Source organism: Medicago sativa, chromosome 4, assembly GCF_051527215.1.
Source record: "Medicago sativa cultivar Bolivia chromosome 4, Bolivia_mono, whole genome shotgun sequence".
NCBI lineage: Eukaryota > Viridiplantae > Streptophyta > Magnoliopsida > Fabales > Fabaceae > Medicago > Medicago sativa.
The window spans coordinates 28985119-29009315 of NC_140752.1; the positions used below are offsets into that span (position 1 = coordinate 28985119).

Genomic DNA, 24197 nt, shown 5'->3' on the forward strand with positions numbered 1-24197 from the left:
ATATTCACATAATTTAAATCAAAGCATCAACTTAATAATGTTTCTAAATCATCTTTTAACCTCACACTTCTAAATTTTCGCATTAATTTAATTATTCTCTCCAAGGGCTACAACCGTCACGATGAGCCCCGAATGAACTTTGGGAAATACGACTTTTCCCGTTCATCTCAGTTAATTTACACTCATCATCTCGAACTCTTCTCTCTCACCCCATACCTGGATAGAAGCTTTCGCACAATAGCCAACTCGAAGGCAGCAACAAACTCAAACATCATATTATATACACATCTCGTCCTCTTGGATTATCGTGTCAAATTTTAAAATTAGAATTGAAAGAAGATTTTGTCGAGCAGTTAAAGCATGCATGATCGAATCTAAATCCAACAAACAATAGCTGACGATGGAGAGATGACAGCGGCAACTCCAAAAACCTAAAACATCAATAACCTATTTTTACACTGTATGCGGCGCTAGATCTTTTTATTGGCTGGCATATATGTATGTGTGTGTGTGTCTATATATATATATATATAAATAAATAAATAAATAAATAAGAAGTGGAGCACAAGGCACCAACAACAACCGTTTTCCCCTTTTTATTTTATTTTTCTCTCAAACCCTCCCTTTTATTTGTCACATTCTTTTCCTTTTTATAAAAAAAAACTAGTTATCACTCTTAAACCTAATACTATTTGGATATCTATACATATTTATAAATATATATTAAAGCTAATAAATTAATATTAAATTATTGGCATAAATGCGTAGAAGTTAGCATACAAAACAAACACAACTGAAAGAACATTAATCACAAAAATATTAAGATATTGAGAGACACACACAAAATAATAATTAGAAATTTCGGGGCGTTACAATATTCATGTGGAGTTAGTATTCTAGGAATGTTGAGTATGTAGGTATGCTATACTTGAAATCCTTGAATGCTTTTATTGATTATATATTATTTGTGGAATATTATCTAACCCTCAGTGGTCGTTTGGTTGACCGCCTGCCTATTTGTTGGAATGGGTAGACGGCGTGCATGATTGAGTTAGGTTTTGCTAGTGAGTTGCTTGAGGATAGCTTGGAGCTACCTCGTTTCCTTTTGCTCGAAGTCTATTTAGGCTCTGATTAGGGTGTCGGGCATTTATATTTATTTTCAATTATCTGTTGTTGGATTTTACTTGATGAGATTATGATTATGTAATTGAAGCCTGTGATTTTATGTTGAGATTTTATTACTCATGGATTGAGGATTGTTACACGTGATGAGATATTTTATATGATGATTGTCTTCCGTTGCGAATTTTTATGAAAACCAGATTTTGCATGTTTTGGAAAAATGTAGGCGTAGCATCTAAATCTTTGAATTATTGCATGATTATTGATTTCGGAGTTTAGAGTGTTATACACTCAAACCACACTTCTAGGATATACGTATGTATCTCATAAAGTCAGTGAGACTAGTTACAAAATTTACCCACTCAAGCCGTCATGTGAACACACCTTATGTGGCATCTAAAAAGTAAAAACTAACCTGTTAAAAAAAGGAATGAAAATGAACTAGAAAATAGGAATTAAAATAATTCTAACCTAAAAACAAAACCAAAATGTGAAAAAAAAACAATAATAAAAATAAACAAAAATATAAATAACAATAAAAAATAAAAATTAGTAGATACTGAAATTAATATGTAATGTGAATTACCTCTCAAAAATTATAATAATACCTAGCATCGACGCAAGAAACTTGATGACTAAATTTGCCAAGTGCACTAAACTTTTTTCAAGTAATAAAGTAGTAATTAAAATCGTCTCCACATAGATTTATTAAAACAGTAAATAAATAGCAAATAAATGAGGGGAGTTTGCAAGTTTGATTTGACTGCGCAAAAAAGTTGAGTTGATTGCAGAAATTAAAGGTTTTTGATTGCAGAATTCAGCGACAATTAGGACTCTTCAAATCTCTTATGTTTCCTTGCTGTGAATAATGAAAACAGTTACCAGTTATGGAAAAAAGTTCAATTTAATTGATTAGTTCGGGGGATCTAACGTCCCTCCAGATGTAATGTTGTTCCTTAATCATCCTAAAGGATGTGCATGCTATATGGTAAAGGGTCATGAATCGTCTATGTTTCCCTATGCTCTTCGAATTTATTCAAGGCGGGGGACTTACATTCTCATTTGTAATTGAAACAAAGGTACAACAAATATTCTTAAATTTTCATCTAAAGGAACCACTCTTACCTATGAATCTAAAAGTTCACCACATACATTAACTTGTCGCTAATGCATTAAATGGATATGCCTAACTCTATCCCACTATGGTAGAAGAATAAAATTGATATGCAATGATTTTGATGTAATCCGAACACCAATATGCACCCACTCTAAGCTCATTCACACTTCCTAGGTATGCCACACCTCCAAAGGTAACAAATTAAATACATTACGCATGATGCATACAAAGATTAAATAGATCTTAAAACATAACTGTATAAATGACTTGCATTAATAGAATCAAACTATTAAACATAGGTTCATCTTAGAGCCCTGATGGTCGGATTTAGGCAAGTGTACCAAATCGTTTATCAAGTAATAAAGTGATAAGTAGAGTGTCGTATCCACAGGAATTGTCATTTCAACCAAACAATTCACGTTACTTATTTGGGAACAATAAAAATAAAAAAAAAGATAAGGGTTTAGAGTTTTGTAATTTAATCTGTTTGAAACAGAGTAAAGTTTACCTGTTTTGATTGCAGAAGGTTAGGGGTGGATTGGATTCTTTGGATCCCCTCTATTCAATTGTTGGAATTATGCAACAGTCAAGTCTTGTTCATGCTATTAATCGTTATCTATCTAAGTGATGATTTCGTGGGGTTTTACTACCAATCGGCTGTTGAGTTGCACCTGCTGATCACACGGGTAGGTACACGTGGGGTCTTACTCTCTCAAAGATATGGGTTCATTCCCCTCCAGCTATCAGTTGCAACCATTACTACGTGTTTAAGTGTTTAGGTTTTCTAGTCCTATAGAGAGATAAACTTATGCACGGAGATTTACGTGCAGGTTCTTACTTTCTCAGAGGTATTTGAAAATCCTAGGCCGGATGGATCGAACAACTCTGATACCAACTTTGTAACATCCTATTTCCCGATGATAATTATTAAATAATAAGGATATATTTAACAAGGAGGATGTTACAAAACTCGACGTTTTATCGTATAATAACATAAATTTTCCTTTCAAATAAATAATTTCAGTAGTGGAAAACAACTCACTAATTTCATTAACAAAATAATTCATCATAAATAGAAATAACAATAGTTCAAGGAATCAAACTTAAAGACAAAAATGTCAACCCCAACCTTGGTGCAACATGAATCAGAGCTTGTAGCGTCTACATGCTTATTTAACTACTAAAAAGAAAGACAAAAAAGGCGGAATGCACTTCCAACACCACATTTTTCGATCGTCCCGCAACTAATATTCCTCATCCTGAGCGTCTGTACCCAATGAGTACAATCACCATAATGACACAACAACAAGAAGAAAGGGGTGAGAAATCCAGCCACAACATACCATTAGGAAAATCATGCAGAATATTAAAATAGTAGTAACAATATTCAATCGTCATACTAACTTCAACAAATATTTCATTCTCAACAATTAAAACATTTCATCGTCTCACACCATTTCACACATAAACACCAAGTACAAAAACATCATAGAATAATATGCATATGGACTCCATCCTATAACCTATATGAATGTGGTACCACATCTATCGTCGTGATAATTTATCATTTATGTTGCTGGATTTTCGTCGTCATAATTTGCCAGAGATATGTTACTGAACTTTCGTCGTCATTTCATCTTCATAATTCCTAGACACGACTCTATATGCATGCATGGTGACAGACTGATAAAGTAATAAAAGTATCATCGCATCATCAACAATTAACAATCATATATGCAACTCTTCCTAATATACACTTCATCAAGACACCAAAACACATCGTCATCATTCACATCATCATGAAGAATATACATCGTCATTTCTCATCATCAATATAAAGAATAAACATCATCATTCTCGTCATAAAAAAATACTAACCATCATCATTTACATCTGTTGTAAATTTAGAGTATATTTCAAAAGTTTCAAATATTTTGTGTCTCATATTTTCAATTGAGAAATATAGAAAAATATTCTAATAAAAAAATTATTATTATATTATTAATTATAATATTTGACTTGGTCTTATTTGTTTAGCCACATCATTTTGACTGGATTAAGTCTACTCTCATTTGAAACAATAAATTGGGCACATGGTATTTATTTTGCAACGGAAACAATGTTAAGAAAGCAGTTATACTTTGACTATGAGTTACTATTGTATTTGAGAAGATTGTGCCTATTTATGCTCAAAAAGCTAACTGCCAATTTACATATGGAGTTTACGTTCTATTACTTTTAAGATCAGGAAAAACAATTTTTTTTGGCTTTACAAACTCATGCACATTCTAAACAAATATCCCTCTTTACTTTTTATGCTTCAAGCTATACATAAATAGATTTTCATGAGTCTGACATATAATTCTGGGTTACATCCTCCTGAAAATATTTCTTCTTGATAGTTCTGCATCCTTGGTTTCAAACCAAGAAGAGCCTGCTGAATCCTGGGGGATTTGCGCTTATGAGGCGGATAAATCCTTAAGGACAGTGCGATCAGCACGCCTCAGGTTATATACCGGTTTACTATTATGTTGGTTTCATATGAATTGTCGGTGGAGGATATTTGGAACTGTGTTGATGGCCAAGTCATACAATAATATATAGCACAGATAAATATCTCTCTTGTTTATTCTCTTTAATATTTAATTATTTCTAATTTTTATATGTTGATTATTATTTGGATATAATTTTATGTCAATATTTTACAACAACATCATCATTAATATAATCATCAAAATATAATAAACAACGTCATTTATCAACATCATTATGCATAAACATCTTCATTTTCATTCATCCGCTGTCTTACTCCACTCCTCTCTTCTGTCCTTAATTCATATCTAGAACCCTTAACCTTTTCATGTAATGTTTTCATCATGGGTTTAAAAAACTACTCTCATGACATCTAATTAGACTCCCCACATTTTAGTTTATAGGTTTGGAACCTTATTATACATCTTGGGAAACTTTTAAAGGCATAAAATTGGGTCTTTCTAAGTCTGCGATTTTTCTTCGTGGGTTCTTCTCCGACTCTGTTTTCGACTCATAACTCACCAAACCTTTCCCTAATCATCACCCTAAACTTATTCTATCATTCACACCCTAATTTCTCCTCAACCTATATGATTATCCATTAATTTTCACTGTTAAATTTCATGGTTCAATTAGCCCTATATTGTTCCTCTCAATTCTAACCTTACATTACATCTCTAATTCTAATGACAACAACATTATCACCGTCCTCTCATCATCATGATCATCAAAACAAACACTCATAGTCAATATACTACACAACCTCACAATTAAGATTACATTACCCTAGAATGAAAAGATTCTCCCCCTTACCTCCAACCCTTTGAAAATTCTGGTTTTTGGCTCGACCTTGCTGCATTAGGGTTTCTCTTTCTCTACTCTTCTCTTCTTTTCCACGTTCAACAAAAACTAACCATTCTAACTTATAAGGTTCTATTTATATTCGGGCCAGCCACTCGCTATAATCTTTTCCTCTGCTATTCACTACTCTCTTACTTCTCCCCTCCCCCACTTATTTAAAAACTTATGTTTTACACCTCCTATTCCATATATTTTTTTTAAACTTCTCATAACATTTCCATTCATCGTCGTAATTCTATTTCTTTTCTCGACATCAAACAACACTCAAGCAAAATTAATATCATCACAACAATAATCAAAATTCCACCTATTAAACTTCCCCCCCAATGTGTCTCTCCACCGGTGAAAAAGATTTCCGATGCGGTTGCCCTAGTTTCCTAGAGCCACCCCCTCCTTCTCTCTCTCTCTCTCTCTCTCTCTCTCTCTCTCTCTCTCTCTCTCTCTCTCTCTATGTATATGTATATATATACCTTTCTCTCTCCCACAATTTTGTTTTTACTGTATGTTAATTCCATAGTTTTGAAAACCGGACCGGACCGGCCGGTTGGACCTTATAATTTAACTATTCACCTTTTTTTCTTAAATAAGTTAATTAATTTCTTGTTGGGCCTTTAGTCCTCTTTTGTACCAAAATAAAATAAAATTATAAAATATCAATAAAAGTAATTATAATTAAGGTCATGTGATCGAACAATTATGATTGATTGAGAAAATAAAATAATATTTCATTGATTGTGTATATTCATTAAATCCTTATTATATTATGTCCGAAAATTGGTTTCTAAAGAATTTTTTTCTTCTTGAAATAAGGTTTCTAAAGATTATCAATAAAAAAGTCAAGAACTTTATAATTTTTACTAATATACTCCCCTTAATTTTTTTATTAATATACTATAAATATATAATACCATTACAAATTCTTATTTATACCATATTATACTATATAAATATATGACATTTAAAACTAACGGTTCCTTTAAAAAAAACTAATTTTTATTAATATACTCTCTTCAATTTTTTTTTATTAATATACTATAAATATATAGTACCATAACAAATTCTTATTTATACCATATTATACTATAAATATATGTTATTTAAAACTAACGGTTCCTTTAAAAAAGCTATTTTTTATTAATATACTCCCGTCAATTTTTTTTAATAAATATACTATAAATATATAATACCATAACAAATTCTTATTTATACCATATTATACTATAAATATATGATATTTGAAACTAATGGTTCCTTTCAAAAAAAAAAAAAAAACTAACGGTAAAATGAAATCCTATCAGAATATATCTATGTGCATGAATCTTATAGAGAGAAGAGTTGTGAATATATAATACCATAACAAATTCTTATTTATACCATATTATACTATAAATATATGATATTTGAAACTAATGGTTCCTTTCAAAAAAAAAAAAAAAAACAAACGGTAAAATGAAATCCTATCAGAATATATCTATGTGCATGAATCTTATAGAGAGAAGAGTTGTGATACATCAGTTCAAAAACTGTAAGATTGTAAAAAAAAAAAAACCATGCATATCTACCTGGATGGTATGTCAATAATGTGATATTTTTGATATAAGATAATATCATACCAGCTGTGTCATTTAAATTATTTACATATTTTAAATTTATAAATTGAATGCCATAAATGCAATTGCTTTTTTACATTCTACCTGGATGGTATGTCAATAATGTGATATTTTACCGTTCAAATGCTAGCTGGAAATTAGTCACACATACACCAAATATTATCTAAAAATCAAACCATGCATATCAAATCGGTCTATATAAACAAAAAGTAACGAGACATTATTCACAACAAGAAATACCACAACAATCAGTTTTTTTTCTTTCAATTTTCTTTGTCCTTTGTTCTTGTCACAACCATGGCTAGAAGTAAGGTTAAACTCGCCTTCATTGTCAATGATGCTGCAAGGAAAGCAACATACAAAAAAAGAACAAAGGGTCTATTGAAAAAGGTTGCTGAACTTAGCACCCTCTGTGGCATTGAAGCCTGTGCCATAGTGTATGGCTCTTATGAGCCTCAACCTGAGATTTGGCCTTCACCAGAGGGGGTCCAATCTGTGCTCTCAAAATTCATGACGATGCACGAGTTTCAAAAGTGCAAGAAAATGCTGAACCAAGAGACTTTCTTGACACAAAGGATTCTGAAGGCTGAAGAGAAATTGAAGAAACAAAGAAAAGAAAATAGGGAGCAAGAGATGACAATACTCATGTCTCATTGTCTCAATGAAGGTAGAGTTGTGCACGACAATATGTCAACGGCTGATTTGAGTTACCTTACTTGGTTGATTGACCATAATTTGAAGGACATTGGTAGACGTTTGGCGGCAACAGTGCCACCACCACCTCCAACAGCATCTAGGAGTGAGGAAATGGGAATTGTGGGTCATGGCCATGTTGGGATACCTATTAATGATGATGAAATTATGCAAAGTCAATTATTGATGGACTCAATGATGGCTGGTAATGTGCACGAGACAGTGCCCTTTGGTGAGATCAATTATGGAGTTTGGCCTGATTTACTACCTTGAAGGATCTTTTCTCAATTTAGTCCCGATATTTTATTTTATGGTGATTTAGTTTTTTAATTATTTGTTATGTGTGTGAAGATACAATCGTAATTCTTTACGGTGTAATCTTGGTATATTTATTTCCTGTCTGTAGCTTCGGCTCCGGGTGTTTACTTGAATAAAAAATCTTATTGTTAGGTAGCTTTCAATACTTTTGTGGTATTCATTAATTTTAGCTACTAACATAGCTTGTTAATAACTAACATTTATCGAATGATTTATCTCATATATTATCCATTCCATGTAAAAAAAAAAAACTATTCTTTTGTGCCAAAAAAAATCTGTGTTGGATAGTTAAATATAATTAGTTACTTTTAGATTTAGTCACATAGAAACACATGTCTAAATTAATGTCAACATTCTGTGTTGATAATGCAGTTTTTCTGAACAGCCAAACTTTATTAAAACCACCAGCCGCCACTCGGGGAAAAAAGGAACAAGTTTATTCATGGTCAAGTTTTTTTTATAATATATTTTTCCAGCAACTAAGATTAAAAAACCCAATTAAGTTTTCTTCTGTTGATTGTTTGTGCAGTTAATATTCCTATACACACTAAAAGAAAATTGAATTAGTGACAACAAAATTCCCTTCCTAAAGGTTACAAAACCGTTGACTTATAATGACAGCAAAATTTCGTAGGCAAAGGGTAAAAAACCGTTGCTATAGGCTAAAATACCTATTCCAAGGGCACTATTTCTCCGTCCTTTTTAATTTACTATACCGACGGAAAATCATCATCACGATAGATGGTTTTTCAGATTGTTGGACAAAACACTAGTGCTATTCCCGTGGCTGCTTTCCGTTGGAAAAGTAATTATAGGCTCAAATTAAATTGCTATGCCGGATGCTGAGTCTCCGTTGCTATATGTTTTAATGACACCTCTTAATTCTTTACCACCATTTTTATTGTTAGTAAAGGTTTTATCAACATTTTTATTGTTAGTAAAGGTTTTATCAACACTTTTATTGTTTAAATATATTTTTTAATCAAACAAATATGTCTTTTTAATAATAAAAGTTTGCTAATGTTTTTATACACACACTATAATTTTGAGACCTAATAAAAAAAAACTTTAATTGTATTGATATACTAATACCAATTCTTACAAGCATGTCAAACTACAGAATAGTTAAAAAATATCAACCTCATAGCACTATATAGTATTTAAATACATATGAAACAATCTCAATTGTTACATGTAAATTGGATCATATCATCTTCGTCAAAGATAAAATCGTCTTCTAATCTTCCTATGTTCCATCTTCATTTTGAACCTATATAAAATAAAATTATACAAGTTACAAACTCAAGTTAATAGGCATTTCCATAAAATTGAAACAAGAACTCAAATAGTAAAATATAATATACCTATCTTTCATCTTGTAAAATGTCATTCACACATGGATACTGTTTCACGGTGTTTGTGCTTCTTTGGTCTCCTATATGTGTATATTTCAAAATTAGGTTTAACGTATTTATATATTTAAAACCAGCCACACGCCAAGTTCACCAAAACATGTAATTCATCCATGAAAGAATCTTCACTTCTAGAAGGTTAATCCAAAGAATACTTGTTTGTCATAAAAAGATATAATCAAATCGCCAAACAGACTATAACACAAGTAAGATTTATCTCATGTCTCTCGATGGAAACATTAGTCAAGACACTTATTATTCTGTAACGCCCACACTAAACGTATCTAGAAAGTTTAGCATGTGCATTAACTTGATACTGGATACATTAAAATTTACAACATAAATACTTTGAATGAATAATTTATACAACAGTGTGCGTTCGTACAATCAACAATACACTATTACTAGTCCAAAATGTAGGAAATACATCCTTGAAATCCATGACATCCTGCAACGGGTACGAACGGCCACTTGTTGAAATATCCATCTAGCTATGAGCTTGCAATGCCAACCTGTTTATCTTAAACAAATAAAGATTGGGATGAGACATAATGTCTCAGTGAGTTCTACCTAATCCTAGGCTATAGGTAACCTCGGCGGAAACCTACGATCACCATGTGTCTACAATACAATCTGACGGTTGATTATACGAGTGTGGTCATGCTTGCCTAGACGGTCGTGCATACTAGATCCGTCATAGGTTCTTCTTAACTTGTCATAGGTCTTGCTTACTTCATACGTGTCATGGCGGTTAAAGGGAATCTAAGACCGCTAACTCAAGATACGCTAAACGCATCAAGACTTTGCATACTTATTCATGACACGATTCCTATATCGGACGATTAGGGAAACCTAAGATCGTCTTCGGTTTAACATTGATAACTTGCTCTATTTCATAAACTTGTATGTGTCTAACATCATATCATAATCATACATAGTCATATTCATTCATACATAGATGTTAGCGTTGAACAAACATATCATCTAAGTTCATTTTACGGAGAGCCCCGGGTGGAGTAACCCTGAGCACAATCCCATACATGACCGATGAAAACCTATCTAAGGTACATAGGACTCCCTCACTGACGTGCGGGCCTACCTTGCAGAGCGTATCCCGTTCCCCTTGGAGAACCTCTCGTATCCCCCTTGGCGTGGATAACGGAAAGACACGACACCTACATCTTACTTACTCATTTACCACGGATACGTAAACGATCCAATTAACGGTAAACTACATAATACATCATAGTCTTGGTCATACATACATGAAGGGTTTAACCTATACATGCTTGCTCGTTTACCACGGGTCCGTAATCTACCCGATTAGCGGTAAACTACCTACATAGACATTCTTATTCATGTGCGAAGAGAATACACTAATCAATTCGCGTCTTAACCTACATAGGGTTCAGGCTTAGCATTCTAGTTCTCTACAAACTATGTCGAGGATCTACATTCATTCCCTTTCTTAGTTCATCACTACCCGAGTAATTTGGCTTAAACTCACTTGTACCATTCTTGATGCATATGTTAATTTGACCATGATTTCCATTTCAAGAATCGTTTGATGTTATGTGCATTGCTTGGATGTTGTTTAGGAGTTATAGAGTTGGAAATCATCGTAAGAAAAGCCTCGGATTGCACTACGATCCCATAACAAGCCAACAAACCAATGTGAAGTTGGCAAGGGAAGAGCCAACTCGCTATAAGCTAACTTTTGGCGAGTTTCATTTGGGGAAACTTGCTATAAGCCAAATATTTCGCTTATGGCGAGTTTCTTCGGGTCAGTAGTGCAGATTTTGCATTTTGACCTAAACCACATCCAATTCAATCCTGCAATGCATCATATACATCCAGCAACTTTTATAAACATCATAAAACATATTTCATGGCAATTTTAACATATAAACAACAAGATTGGCATTTGGGTACTAAAATCTCATCATGCTAAACTTGGCCTAGAATCATGTTCTCTTACTAGAATTACACAACCCAAGGGAGGTAAACTAATCTAAGAACTCACCTTAATCATAATGTTGCAATAACAAGCTTCCATCTTCAAGTTCCACTCTACACCAAACCCTAGCTCTTGATCTTGATACCAAGGTAACCTCAAAGCATCAATTCAAACTCAAAGTTGTTTCTTGCTTGCTAAAACACCTTGATTCATGCTTGATTCACCAATTACACAAACAATGGAAGGATTGATGGGTTATGGAGGGAGGTTGGGGCGATGGTGTAGAGAGAAGGAGGAGAGAATTCTAGTTTCTAAACCTAGAGAGAGAAAGAGTTTTGAAAATGAAGGAAAATTGGCTCTTGTGGCCTTAAATAGCCCTTGCAGCTTTTTACGATTTTTCCCTTCGCCTTAATCGTATTTAGCCTGACACTGATACTTAAACCCATGCTTGACTAATATCGTTTGATAAACATTCTCCGTCATACTCGCTTTCCATGAACATTTGTTCTCTGGCACGATTGACTGGTAATATCCCAATACCGATGAGCAGGATATTACACTCTACCCCCTTAAAAGAAATTTCGTCCTTGAATTTAGAGATTACTTATCAATCACTGTGACTGAAACCTGCCATCTTGGGTTTCAGCCATACAAGGTTTGATCATACACACTCAAAAGAGTTTGAAGTATACTTTCCTCATCAAAACATGTAATTCATCCTGCTTTATTCTGCATATAACCGAATATAGTCCTCTTAATCTTGATATCCTCCTCAAAATTTGGCATTCTTTTGAAACATCGTGATTGAAACTTATCCTTACTGCATGTGGACTGGTTCTCTCGGATCCATATCTTATTCGCTTAGCATTAACCATTCATATAAATATCTTATCATTAACTGGAACACTCAGGATTTGCCTTACAACTGGGGTCCTACTGGAATCCAGGTTTGCCCTTCAGTGCTTACTTGTGTTTAAAGTATCTTGTTGTTCATGTGCATACTCAAGCATTTCCCTATAGCCGTACATATCCAACTGGTAATCTGATGAATCAACACTTCAGAGTATTTTTAAGAGATTTACATAACTTGTACTCAATTCTCTTAACCGCGAAGGGTCTCTGAACTTCCTTAACTTAAGCATAACTTACAAGAACACACGATTTTCCTTATTAAATATCAAGGCCTTCGCCTCTCATCTGTGTAGTTTAAACGACGACTCTGTGGGAATCTTATCTTTCTTAGATGTTTAGGAAAGCTTCCAAATCTTATTTTAATTTTCCATTCAATGCGAATTTACGGCAACTGATATAAATTTGGCATGGAGGAAACAAACTTAACATGCTAATAAGTCTGAATGTTATTTGCAAGTCCTTTGATTCATATATCCTTAAGATTTCCGACTTATACTTCTTGCACTTGAAAATCTTAACAAAACTTTCGAACATCTCGTACGATTCTTTTAATGAATACGGTTGCTGACTTTGTCAATTTTAACTTCTCCAAGAATCGTCTTGCAAGGTTCGATGCACTCTTCAAAACCTATCTTATACATGTTCACACTCTAGAACGTCATGCTTTGTTAATTAACAACGATACTTGTCCGATGTTTTCCTTTTTAGAAAACTTGGAATATTAGCATATGAGTCCTTGGAATGAAGTAGTACAAAATATCAAAGGAATATTTTGAAATTGAGCCCTTGACAATACTACAGAACCACAAGACAACCACACATTTTAGAAAGTTGTGCAACTCGCCCCACGCTCGCCAATGGCGAGTTGGATCTGGAGTTTGCACGCCTTAAGTGAGTTTACTCGCTTATGGCGTGTTTCATCAGTTTCAGAGATGTAAAAATTATGTTTTGAAATAAACTTCACTTCCAAGTTCCTCAATACATATCTTAACTTTAGAAGTCATAAAAATCATGGTTCGGAAATATTATAACAAGTATCGTTATCACTTAACAAGTATGGCATAATAGTGTATGACTCACCTTGTGAATAATTCGAGAATCATGTCTTCCTTCATAGTAAAATTCACAACTTCAAGATATGTCTTTTCATGCTCCTCTTTATTCGGATACTGGTTATCACACTTGATGACTTGATCGTTACTCCGAGTTGTGAAGAAGAATTCTCCTAACCTTATGTGTATCTCCCTTATCTTGATACATAACCTCCTCTTAACTGACTGACAACTCTTGTATGTACTTGACTTTACCAATTACCCAACTCGATTACCATATCGAAAGTGACCCTAATCTTTCTTAACTTACTCAACGGAGGACACATTCATCATATTCTTACCACGCCTTTCATCGACTGTCCGAGTTTTGCTACCTTGAATTTGATGCTTCCAACATCTTACTCTTCTCGTAGTGATTCTTATCCCAACGTCAAAAACTTGTGGACTTCTCGTAGTTATCACTCTTAAACCTAATACTATTTGGATATCTATACATATTTATAAATATATATTAAAGCTAATAAATTAATATTAAATTATTGGCATAAATGCGTAGAAGTTAGCATACAAAACAAACACAACTGAAAGAACATTAATCACAAAAATATTAAGATATTGAGAGACACACACAAAATAATAATTAGAAATTTCGGGGCGTTACAATATTCATGTGGAGTTAGTATTCTAGGAATGTTGAGTATGTAGGTATGCTATACTTGAAATCCTTGAATGCTTTTATTGATTATATATTATTTGTGGAATATTATCTAACCCCCAGTGGTCGTTTGGTTGACCGCCTGCCTATTTGTTGGAATGGGTAGACGGCGTGCATGATTGAGTTAGGTTATGTAATTGAAGCATGTGATTTTATGTTGAGATTTTATTACTCATGGATTGATGATTGTTACACGTGATGAGATATTTTATATGATGATTGTCTTCCATTGCGAATTTTTATGAAAACCAGATTTTGCATGTTTTGGAAAAATGTAGGCGTAGCATCTAAATCTTTGAATTATTGCATGATTATTTCTTTCGGAGTTTAGAGTGTTATACACTCAAACCACACTTCTAGGATATACGTATGTATCACATAAAGGCAGTGAGACTAGTTACAAAATTTACCCACTCAAGCCGTCATGTGAACACACCTTATGTGGCTTCTAAAAAGTAAAAACTAACCTGTTAAAAAAAGGAATGAAAATGAACTAGAAAATAGGAATTAAAATAATTCTAACCTAAAAACAAAAACAAAATGTGAAAAAAAACAATAATAAAAATAAACAAAAATATAAATAACAATAAAAAGTAAAAAAAAAATAAAAAAAATAAAAATTAGTAGATACTGAAATTAATATGTAATGTGAATTACCTCTCAAAAAATATAATAATACCTAGCAACGACGCAAGAAAGTTGATGACTAAATTTGCCAAGTGCACTAAACTTTTTTCAAGTAATAAAGTAGTAATTAAAATCGTCTCCACATAGATTTATTAAAACAGTAAATAAATAGCAAATAAATGAGGGGAGTTTGCAAGTTTGATTTGACTGTGCAAAAATGTTGTGTTGATTGCAAAAATTAAAGGTTTTTGATTGCAGAATTCAACGACAATTAGGACTCTTCAAATCTCTTATGTTTCCTTGCTGTGAATAATGAAAACAGTTACCAGTTATGGAAAAAAGTTCAATTTAATTGATTAGTTCGGGGTATCTAACGTCCCTCCAGATGTGATGTTGTTCCTTAATCATCCTAAAGGATGTGCATGCTATATGGTAAAGGGTCATGAATCGTCTAGGTTTCCTATGCTCTTCGAATTTATTCAAGGCGGGGGACTTACATTCTCATTGGTAATTGAAACAAAGGTACAACAAATATTCTTAAATTTTCATCTAAAGGAACCACTCTTACCTATGAATCTAAAAGTTCACCACATACATTAACTTGTCGCTAATGCATTAAATGGATATGCCTAACTCTATCCCACTATGGTAGAAGAATAAAATTGATATGCAATGATTTTGATGTAATCCGAACACCAATATGCACCCACTCTAAGCTCATTCACACTTCCTAGGTATGTCACACCTCCAAAGGTAACAAATACATTACGCCTGATGCATACAAAGATTAAATAGATCTTAAAACATAACTGTATAAATGACTTGCATTAATAGAATCAAACTATTAAACATAGGTTCATCTTAGAGCCCTGATGGTTGGATTTAGGCAAGTGTACCAAATCGTTTACCAAGTAATAAAGTGATAAGTAGAGTGTCGTATCCACATGAATTGTTGTTTCAACCAAACAATTCACGTTACTTATTTGGGAACAATAAAAATAAAAAAAAGATAAGGGTTTAGAGTTTTGTAATTTAATCTGTTTGAAACAGAGTAAAGTTTACTTGTTTTGATTGCAGAAGGTTAGCGGTGGTTAGGATTCTTTGGATCCCCTCTATTCAATTGTTGGAATTATGCAACAGTCAAGTCTTGTTCATGCTATTAATCGTTATCTATCTAAGCGATGATTTCGTGGGGTTTTACTACCAATCGGCTGTCGAGTTGCACCTGCTGATCACACGGGTAGGTACACGTGGGGTCTTACTCTCTCAAAGATATGGGTTCATTCCCCTCCAGCTATCAGTTGCAACCAATACTACGTGTTTAAGTGTTTAGGTTTTCTAGTCCTATAGAGAGATAAACTTATGCACGGAGGTTTACGTGCAGGTTCTTACTTTCTCAGAGGTATTTGAAAATCCTAGGCCGGATGGATCGAACAACTCTGATACCAACTTTGTAACATCCTATTTCCCGATGATAATTGTTAAATAATAAGGATATATTTAACAAGGAGGATGTTACAAAACTCGACGTTATATCGTATAATTACATAAATTTTCCTTTCACATAAATAATTTCAGTAGTGGAAAACAACTCACTAATTTCATTAACAAAATAATTCATCATAAATAGAAATAACAATAGTTCAAGGAATCAAACTTAAAGACAAAAATGTCAAACCCAACCTTGGTGCAACATGAATCAGAGCTCGTAGCGTCTACATGCTTATTTCACTACTAAAAAGAAAGACAAAAAAAGCGAAATGCACTTCCAACACCACATTTTTCGTTCGTCCCGCAGCTAATATTCCTCAACCTGAGCGTCTGTACCCAATGAGTACAATCACCATAATGACACAACAACAAGAAGAAAGGGGTGAGAAATCCAGCCATAACATACCATTAGGAAAATCATGCAGAATATTAAAATAGTAGTAACAATATTCAATCGTCATACTAACTTCAACAAATATTTCATTCTCAACAATTAAAACATTTCATCGTCTCACACCATTTCACACATAAACACCAAGTACAAAAACATCATACAATTATATGCATACGGACTCCATCCTATAACCTATATGAATGTGGTACCACATCTATCGTCGTGATAATTTATCATTTATGTTACTAGATTTTCGTCGTCATAATTTGCCAGAGATATGTTACTGAACTTTCGTCGTCATTTCATCTTCATAATTCCTAGACACAACTCTATATGCATGCATGGTGACAGACTGATAAAGTAATAAAAGTATCATCGCATCATCAACAATTAACAATCATATATGCAACTCTTCCTAATATACACTTCATCAAGACACCAAAACACATCGTCATCATTCACATCATCATGAAGAATATACATCGTCATTTCTCATCATCAATATAAAGAATAAACATCATCATTCTCGTCATAAAATAATACTAACCATCATCATTTACATCATCATTAATATAATCATCAAAATATAATAAACAACGTCATTTATCAACATCATTATGCATAAACATCTTCATTTTCATTCATCCGCTGTCTTACTCCACTCCTCTCTTCTGTCCTTAATTCATATCTAGAACCCTTAACCTTTTCATGTAATGTTTTCAGCATGGATTTAAAAAACTACTCTCATGACATCTAATTAGACTCCCCGCATTTTAGTTTATAGGTTTGGAACCTTATTATACATCTTGGGAAACTTTTAAAGGCATAAAATTGGGTCTTTCTAAGTATGTGAAAGGTGCACGACCGTGCTCCAAAAAATTCACTAAAATGGGGTTTAGGGCCGAGCTACACACACAAACCGTGCCACTGGGGGAACGACCGTGCGTGCCTGACAGGTACTGGAATGCGCAGTTTTTCTGCGATTTTTCTTCGTGGGTTCTTCTCCGACTCTGTTTTCGACTCAAAACTCACCAAACCTTTCCCTAATCATCACCCTAAACTTATTCTATCATTCACACCCTAATTTCTCCTCAACCTATATGATTATCCATTAAATTTCATGGTTCAATTAGCCCTATATTGTTCCTCTCAATTCTAACCTTATATTACATCTCTAATTCTAATGACAACAACATTATCACCGTCCTCTCATCATCATGATCATCAGAACAAACACTCATAGTCAATATACTACACAACCTCACAATTAAGATTACATTACCCTAGAATGAAAAGATTCTCCCCCTTACCTCCAACCCTTTGAAAATTCTGGTTTTTGGCTCGACCTTGCTGCATTAGGGTTTCTCTTTCTCTACTCTTCTCTTCTTTTCCACGTTCAACAAAAACTAACCATTCTAACTTATAAGGTTCTATTTATATTCGGGCCAGCCACTCGCTATAATCTTTTCCTCTGCTATTCACTACTCTCTTACTTCTCCCCTCCCCCACTTATTTAAAAACTTATGTTTTACACCTCCTATTCCATATATTTTTTTTAAACTTCTCATAACATTTCCATTCATCGTCGTAATTCTATTTCTTTTCTCGACATCAAACAACACTCAAGCAAAATTAATATCATCACAACAATAATCAAAATTCCACCTATTAAACTTCCCCCCCAATGTGTCTCTCCACCGGTGAAAAAGATTTCCGATGCGGTTGCCCTAGTTTCCTAGAGCCACCCCCTCCTTCTCTCTCTCTCTCTCTCTCTCTCTCTCTCTCTCTCTCTCTCTCTCTCTCTATGTATATGTATATATATACCTTTCTCTCTCCCACAATTTTGTTTTTACTGTATGTTAATTCCATAGTTTTGAAAACCGGACCGGACCGGCCGGTTGGACCTTATAATTTAACTATTCACCTTTTTTTCTTAAATAAGTTAATTAATTTCTTGTTGGGCCTTTAGTCCTCTTTTGTACCAAAATAAAATAAAATTATAAAATATCAATAAAAGTAATTATAATTAAGGTCATGTGATCGAACAATTATGATTGATTGAGAAAATAAAATAATATTTCATTGATTGTGTATATTCATTAAATCCTTATTATATTATGTCCGAAAATTGGTTTCTAAAGAATTTTTTTCTTCTTGAAATAAGGTTTCTAAAGATTATCAATAAAAAAGTCAAGAACTTTATAATTTTTACTAATATACTCCCCTTAATTTTTTTATTAATATACTATAAATATATAATACCATTACAAATTCTTATTTATACCATATTATACTATATAAATATATGACATTTAAAACTAACGGTTCCTTTAAAAAAAACTAATTTTTATTAATATACTCTCTTCAATTTTTTTTTATTAATATACTATAAATATATAGTACCATAACAAATTCTTATTTATACCATATTATACTATAAATATATGTTATTTAAAACTAACGGTTCCTTTAAAAAAAACTATTTTTTATTAATATACTCCCGTCAATTTTTTTTAATAAATATACTATAAATATATAATACCATAACAAATTCTTATTTATACCATATTATACTATAAATATATGATATTTGAAACTAATGGTTCCTTTCAAAAAAAAAAAAAAACTAACGGTAAAATGAAATCCTATCAGAATATATCTATGTGCATGAATCTTATAGAGAGAAGAGTTGTGAATATATAATACCATAACAAATTCTTATTTATACCATATTATACTATAAATATATGATATTTGAAACTAATGGTTCCTTTCAAAAAAAAAAAAAAAACAAACGGTAAAATGAAATCCTATCAGAATATATCTATGTGCATGAATCTTATAGAGAGAAGAGTTGTGATACATCAGTTCAAAAACTGTAAGATTGTAAAAAAAAAAAACAAGATTTTTGATATAAGATAATATCATACCAGCTGTGTCATTTAAATTATTTACATATTTTAAATTTATAAATTGAATGCCATAAATGCAATTGCTTTTTTACATTCTACCTGGATGGTATGTCAATAATGTGATATTTTACCGTTCAAATGCTAGCTGGAAATTAGTCACACATACACCAAATATTATCTAAAAATCAAACCATGCATATCAAATTGGTCTATATAAACAAAAAGTAACGAGACATTATTCACAACAAGAAATACCACAACAATCAGTTTTTTTTCTTTCAATTTTCTTTGTCCTTTGTTCTTGTCACAACCATGGCTAGAAGTAAGGTTAAACTCGCCTTCATTGTCAATGATGCTGCAAGGAAAGCAACATACAAAAAAAGAACAAAGGGTCTATTGAAAAAGGTTGCTGAACTTAGCACCCTCTGTGGCATTGAAGCCTGTGCCATAGTGTATGGCTCTTATGAGCCTCAACCTGAGATTTGGCCTTCACCAGAGGGGGTCCAATCTGTGCTCTCAAAATTCATGACGATGCACGAGTTTCAAAAGTGCAAGAAAATGCTGAACCAAGAGACTTTCTTGACACAAAGGATTCTGAAGGCTGAAGAGAAATTGAAGAAACAAAGAAAAGAAAATAGGGAGCAAGAGATGACAATACTCATGTCTCATTGTCTCAATGAAGGTAGAGTTGTGCACGACAATATGTCAACGGTTGATTTGAGTTATCTTACTTGGTTGATTGACCATAATCTGAAGGACATTTGTAGACGTTTGGCGGCAACAGTGCCACCACCACCTCCAACAGCATCTAGGAGTGAGGAAATGGGAATTGTGGGTCATGGCCATGTTGGGATACCTATTAATGATGATGAAATTATGCAAAGTCAATTATTGATGGACTCAATGGTGGCTGGTAATGTGCACGAGACAGTGCCCTTTGGTGAGATCAATTATGGAGTTTGGCCTGATTTACTACCTTGAAGGATCTTTTCTCAATTTAGTCCCGATTTTTTATTTTATGGTGATTTAGTTTTTTAATTATTTGTTATGTGTGTGAAGATACAATCGTAATTCTTAACGGTGTAATCTTGGTATGTTTATTTCCTGTCTGTAGTTTCGGCTCCGGGTGTTTACTTGAATAAAAAATCTTATTGTTGGGTAGCTTTCAATACTTTTGTGGTATTCATTAATTTTAGCTACTAACATAGCTTGTTAATAACTAACATTTATCGAATGATTTATCTCATATATTATCCATTCCATGTAAAAAAATCTGTGTTGGATAGTTAAGTATAATTAGTTACTTTTAGATTTAGTCACATAGAAACACATGTCTAAATTAATGTCAACATTCTGTGTTGATAATGCAGTTTTTCTGAACAGCCAAACTTTATTAAAACCACCAGCCGCCACTCGGGGAAAAAAGGAACAAGTTTTTTCATGGTCAAGTTTTTTTATAATATATTTTTCCAGCAACTAAGATTAAAAAACCCAATTAAGTTTTCTTCTGTTGATTGTTTGTGCAGTTAATATTCCTATACACACTAAAAGAAAATTGAATTAGTGACAACAAAATTCCCTTCCTAAAGGTTACAAAACCGTTGACTTATAATGACAGCAAAATTTCGTAGGCAAAGGGTAAAAAACCGTTGCTATAGGCCAAAATACCTATTCCAAGGGCACTATTTCTCCGTCCTTTTTAATTTACTATACCGACGGAAAATCATCATCACGATAGATGGTTTTTCAGATTGTTGGACAAAACACTAGTGCTATTCCCATGGCTGCTTTCCGTTGGAATAGAATTTATAGGCTCAAATTAAATTGCTATGCCGGATGCTGAGTCTCCGTTGCTATATGTTTTAATGACACCTCTTAATTCTTTACCACCATTTTTATTGTTAGTAAAGGTTTTATCAACACTTTTATTGTTTAAATATATTTTTTAATCAAACAAATATGTCTTTTTAATAATAAAAGTTTGCTAATGTTTTTATACACACACTATAATTTTGAGACCTAATAAAAAAAAACTTTAATTGTATTGATATACTAATACCAATTCTTACAAGCATGTCAAACTACAGAATAGTTAAAAAATATCAACCTCATAGCACTATATAGTATTTAAATACATATGAAACAATCTCAATTGTTACATGTAAATTGGATCATATCATCTTCGTCAAAGATAAAATCGTCTTCTAATCTTCCTATGTTCCATCTTCATTTTGAACCTATATAAAATAAAATTATACAAGTTACAAACTCAACTTAATAGGCATTTCCATAAAATTGAAACAATAACTCAAATAGTAAAATATAATATACCTATCTTTCATCTTGTAAAATGTCATTCACACATGGATACTGTTTCACGGTGTTTGTGCTTCTTCGGTCTCCAATATGTGTATATTTCAAAATTAGGTTTAACGTATTTACATATTTAAAACCAGCCACACGCCAAGTTCACCAAAACATGTAATTCATCCATGAAAGAATCTTCACTTCTAGAAGGTTAATCCAAAGAATACTTGTTTGTCATAAAAAGATATAATCAAATCGCCAAACAGACTATAACACAAGTAAGATTTATCTCATGTCTCTCAGTGGAAACATTAGTCAAGACACTTATTATTCTGTAACGCCCACACTAAACGTATCTAGAAAGTTTAGAATGTGCATTAACTTGATACTGGATACATTAAAATTTACAACATAAATACTTTGAATGAATAATTTCTACAACAGTGTGCGTTCGTACAATCAACAATACACTACTACTAGTCCAAAATGTAGAAAATACATCCTTGAAATCCATGACATCCTGCAGCGGGTACGAACGGCCACTTGTTGAAATATCCATCCGGCTATGAGCGCAATGCCAACCTGTTTATCTGAAACAAATAAGGATTGGGATGAGAAATAATGTCTCAGTGAGTTCTACCTAATCCTAGGCTATAGGTAACCTCGGGGGAAACCTACGATCACCACGTGTCTACAATACAACCTGACGGTTGATTATACGTGTGTGGTCATGCTTGCCTAGACGGTCGTGCATACTAGATCCGTCATAGGTTCTTCATAACTTGTCATAGGTCTTGCTTACTTCATACGTGTCATGGCGGTTAAAGGGAATCTAAGACCGCTAACTCAAGATACGGTAAACGCATCAAGACTTTGCATACTTATTCATGACACGATTCCTATACCGGACGATTAGGGAAACCTAAGATCGTCTTCGGGTTAACATTCATAACTTGCTCTATTTCATAAACTTGTATGTGTCTAACATCATATCATAATCATACATAGTCATATTCATTCATACATAGATGTTAGCGTTGAACAAACATATCATCTAAGTTCATTTTAAGGAGAGCCTCGGGTGGAGTAACCCCGAGTACAATCCCATACATGACCGATGAAAACCTATCTAAGGTACATCAGACTCCCTCAGTGACGTGCAGGCCTACCTTGCGGAGCGTATCCCGTTCCCCTTGGAGAACCTCTCGTATCCCCCTTGGCGTGGATAACGGAAAGACACGACACCTACATCTTACTTACTCATTTACCACGGATACGTAAACGATCCGATTAACGGTAAACTACATAATACATCACAGTCTTGGTCATACATACATGAAGGGTTTAACCTATACATGCTTGCTCGTTTACCACGGGTCTGTTATCTACCCGATTAGCGGTAAACTACCTACATAGACATTCTTATTCATGTGCGAAGAGAATACACTAATCAATTCGCGTCTTAACCTAAATAGGGTTCATGCTTAGCATTCTAGTTCTCGACAAACCATGTCGAGGCTCTACATTCATTCCCTTTCTTAGTTCATCACTACCCGAGTAATTTGGCTTAAACTCACTTGTCCCATTCTTGATGCATATGTTAATTTGACCATGATTTCCATTTCAAGAATCGTTTGATGTTATGTGCATTGCTTGGATGTTGTTTAGGAGTTATAGAGTTGGAAATCATCGTAAGAAAAGCCTCGGATTGCACTACGACCCCATAATAAGCCAACAAACCAATGTGAAGTTGGCAAGGGCAGAACCAACTCGCTATAAGCTAACTTTTGGCGAGTTTCATTTGGGGAAACTCGCTATAAGCCAAATATTTCGCTTATGGCGAGTTTCATCAGGTCAGTAGTGCATATTTTTCATTTTTGACCTAAACCACATCCAATTCAATCCTGCAATGCATCATATACATCCAGCAACTTTTATAAACATCATAAAACATATTTCATGGCAATTTTAACATATAAACAACAATATTGGCATTTGGGGTACTAAAATCTCATCATGCTAAACTTGGCCTAGAATCATGTTTTCTTACTAGAATTACACAACCCAAGGGAGGTAAACTAATCTAAGAACTCACCTTAATCATAATGTTGCAATAACAAGCTTCCATCTTCAAGTTCCACTCTACACCAAACCCTAGCTCTTGA

At 33.3% G+C, this 24197-nt stretch overlaps 2 pseudogenes; both read left to right on the forward strand.

Moving 5' to 3' along the window:
* Nucleotides 1-7465: 7465 nt before the first annotated feature.
* Nucleotides 7466-8208, forward strand: LOC146927564 (agamous-like MADS-box protein AGL80 pseudogene; annotated as a pseudogene).
* Nucleotides 8209-19963: 11755 nt separating this feature from the next.
* On the forward strand, nucleotides 19964-20755 carry LOC146927565 (agamous-like MADS-box protein AGL80 pseudogene; annotated as a pseudogene).
* Nucleotides 20756-24197: the final 3442 nt, after the last annotated feature.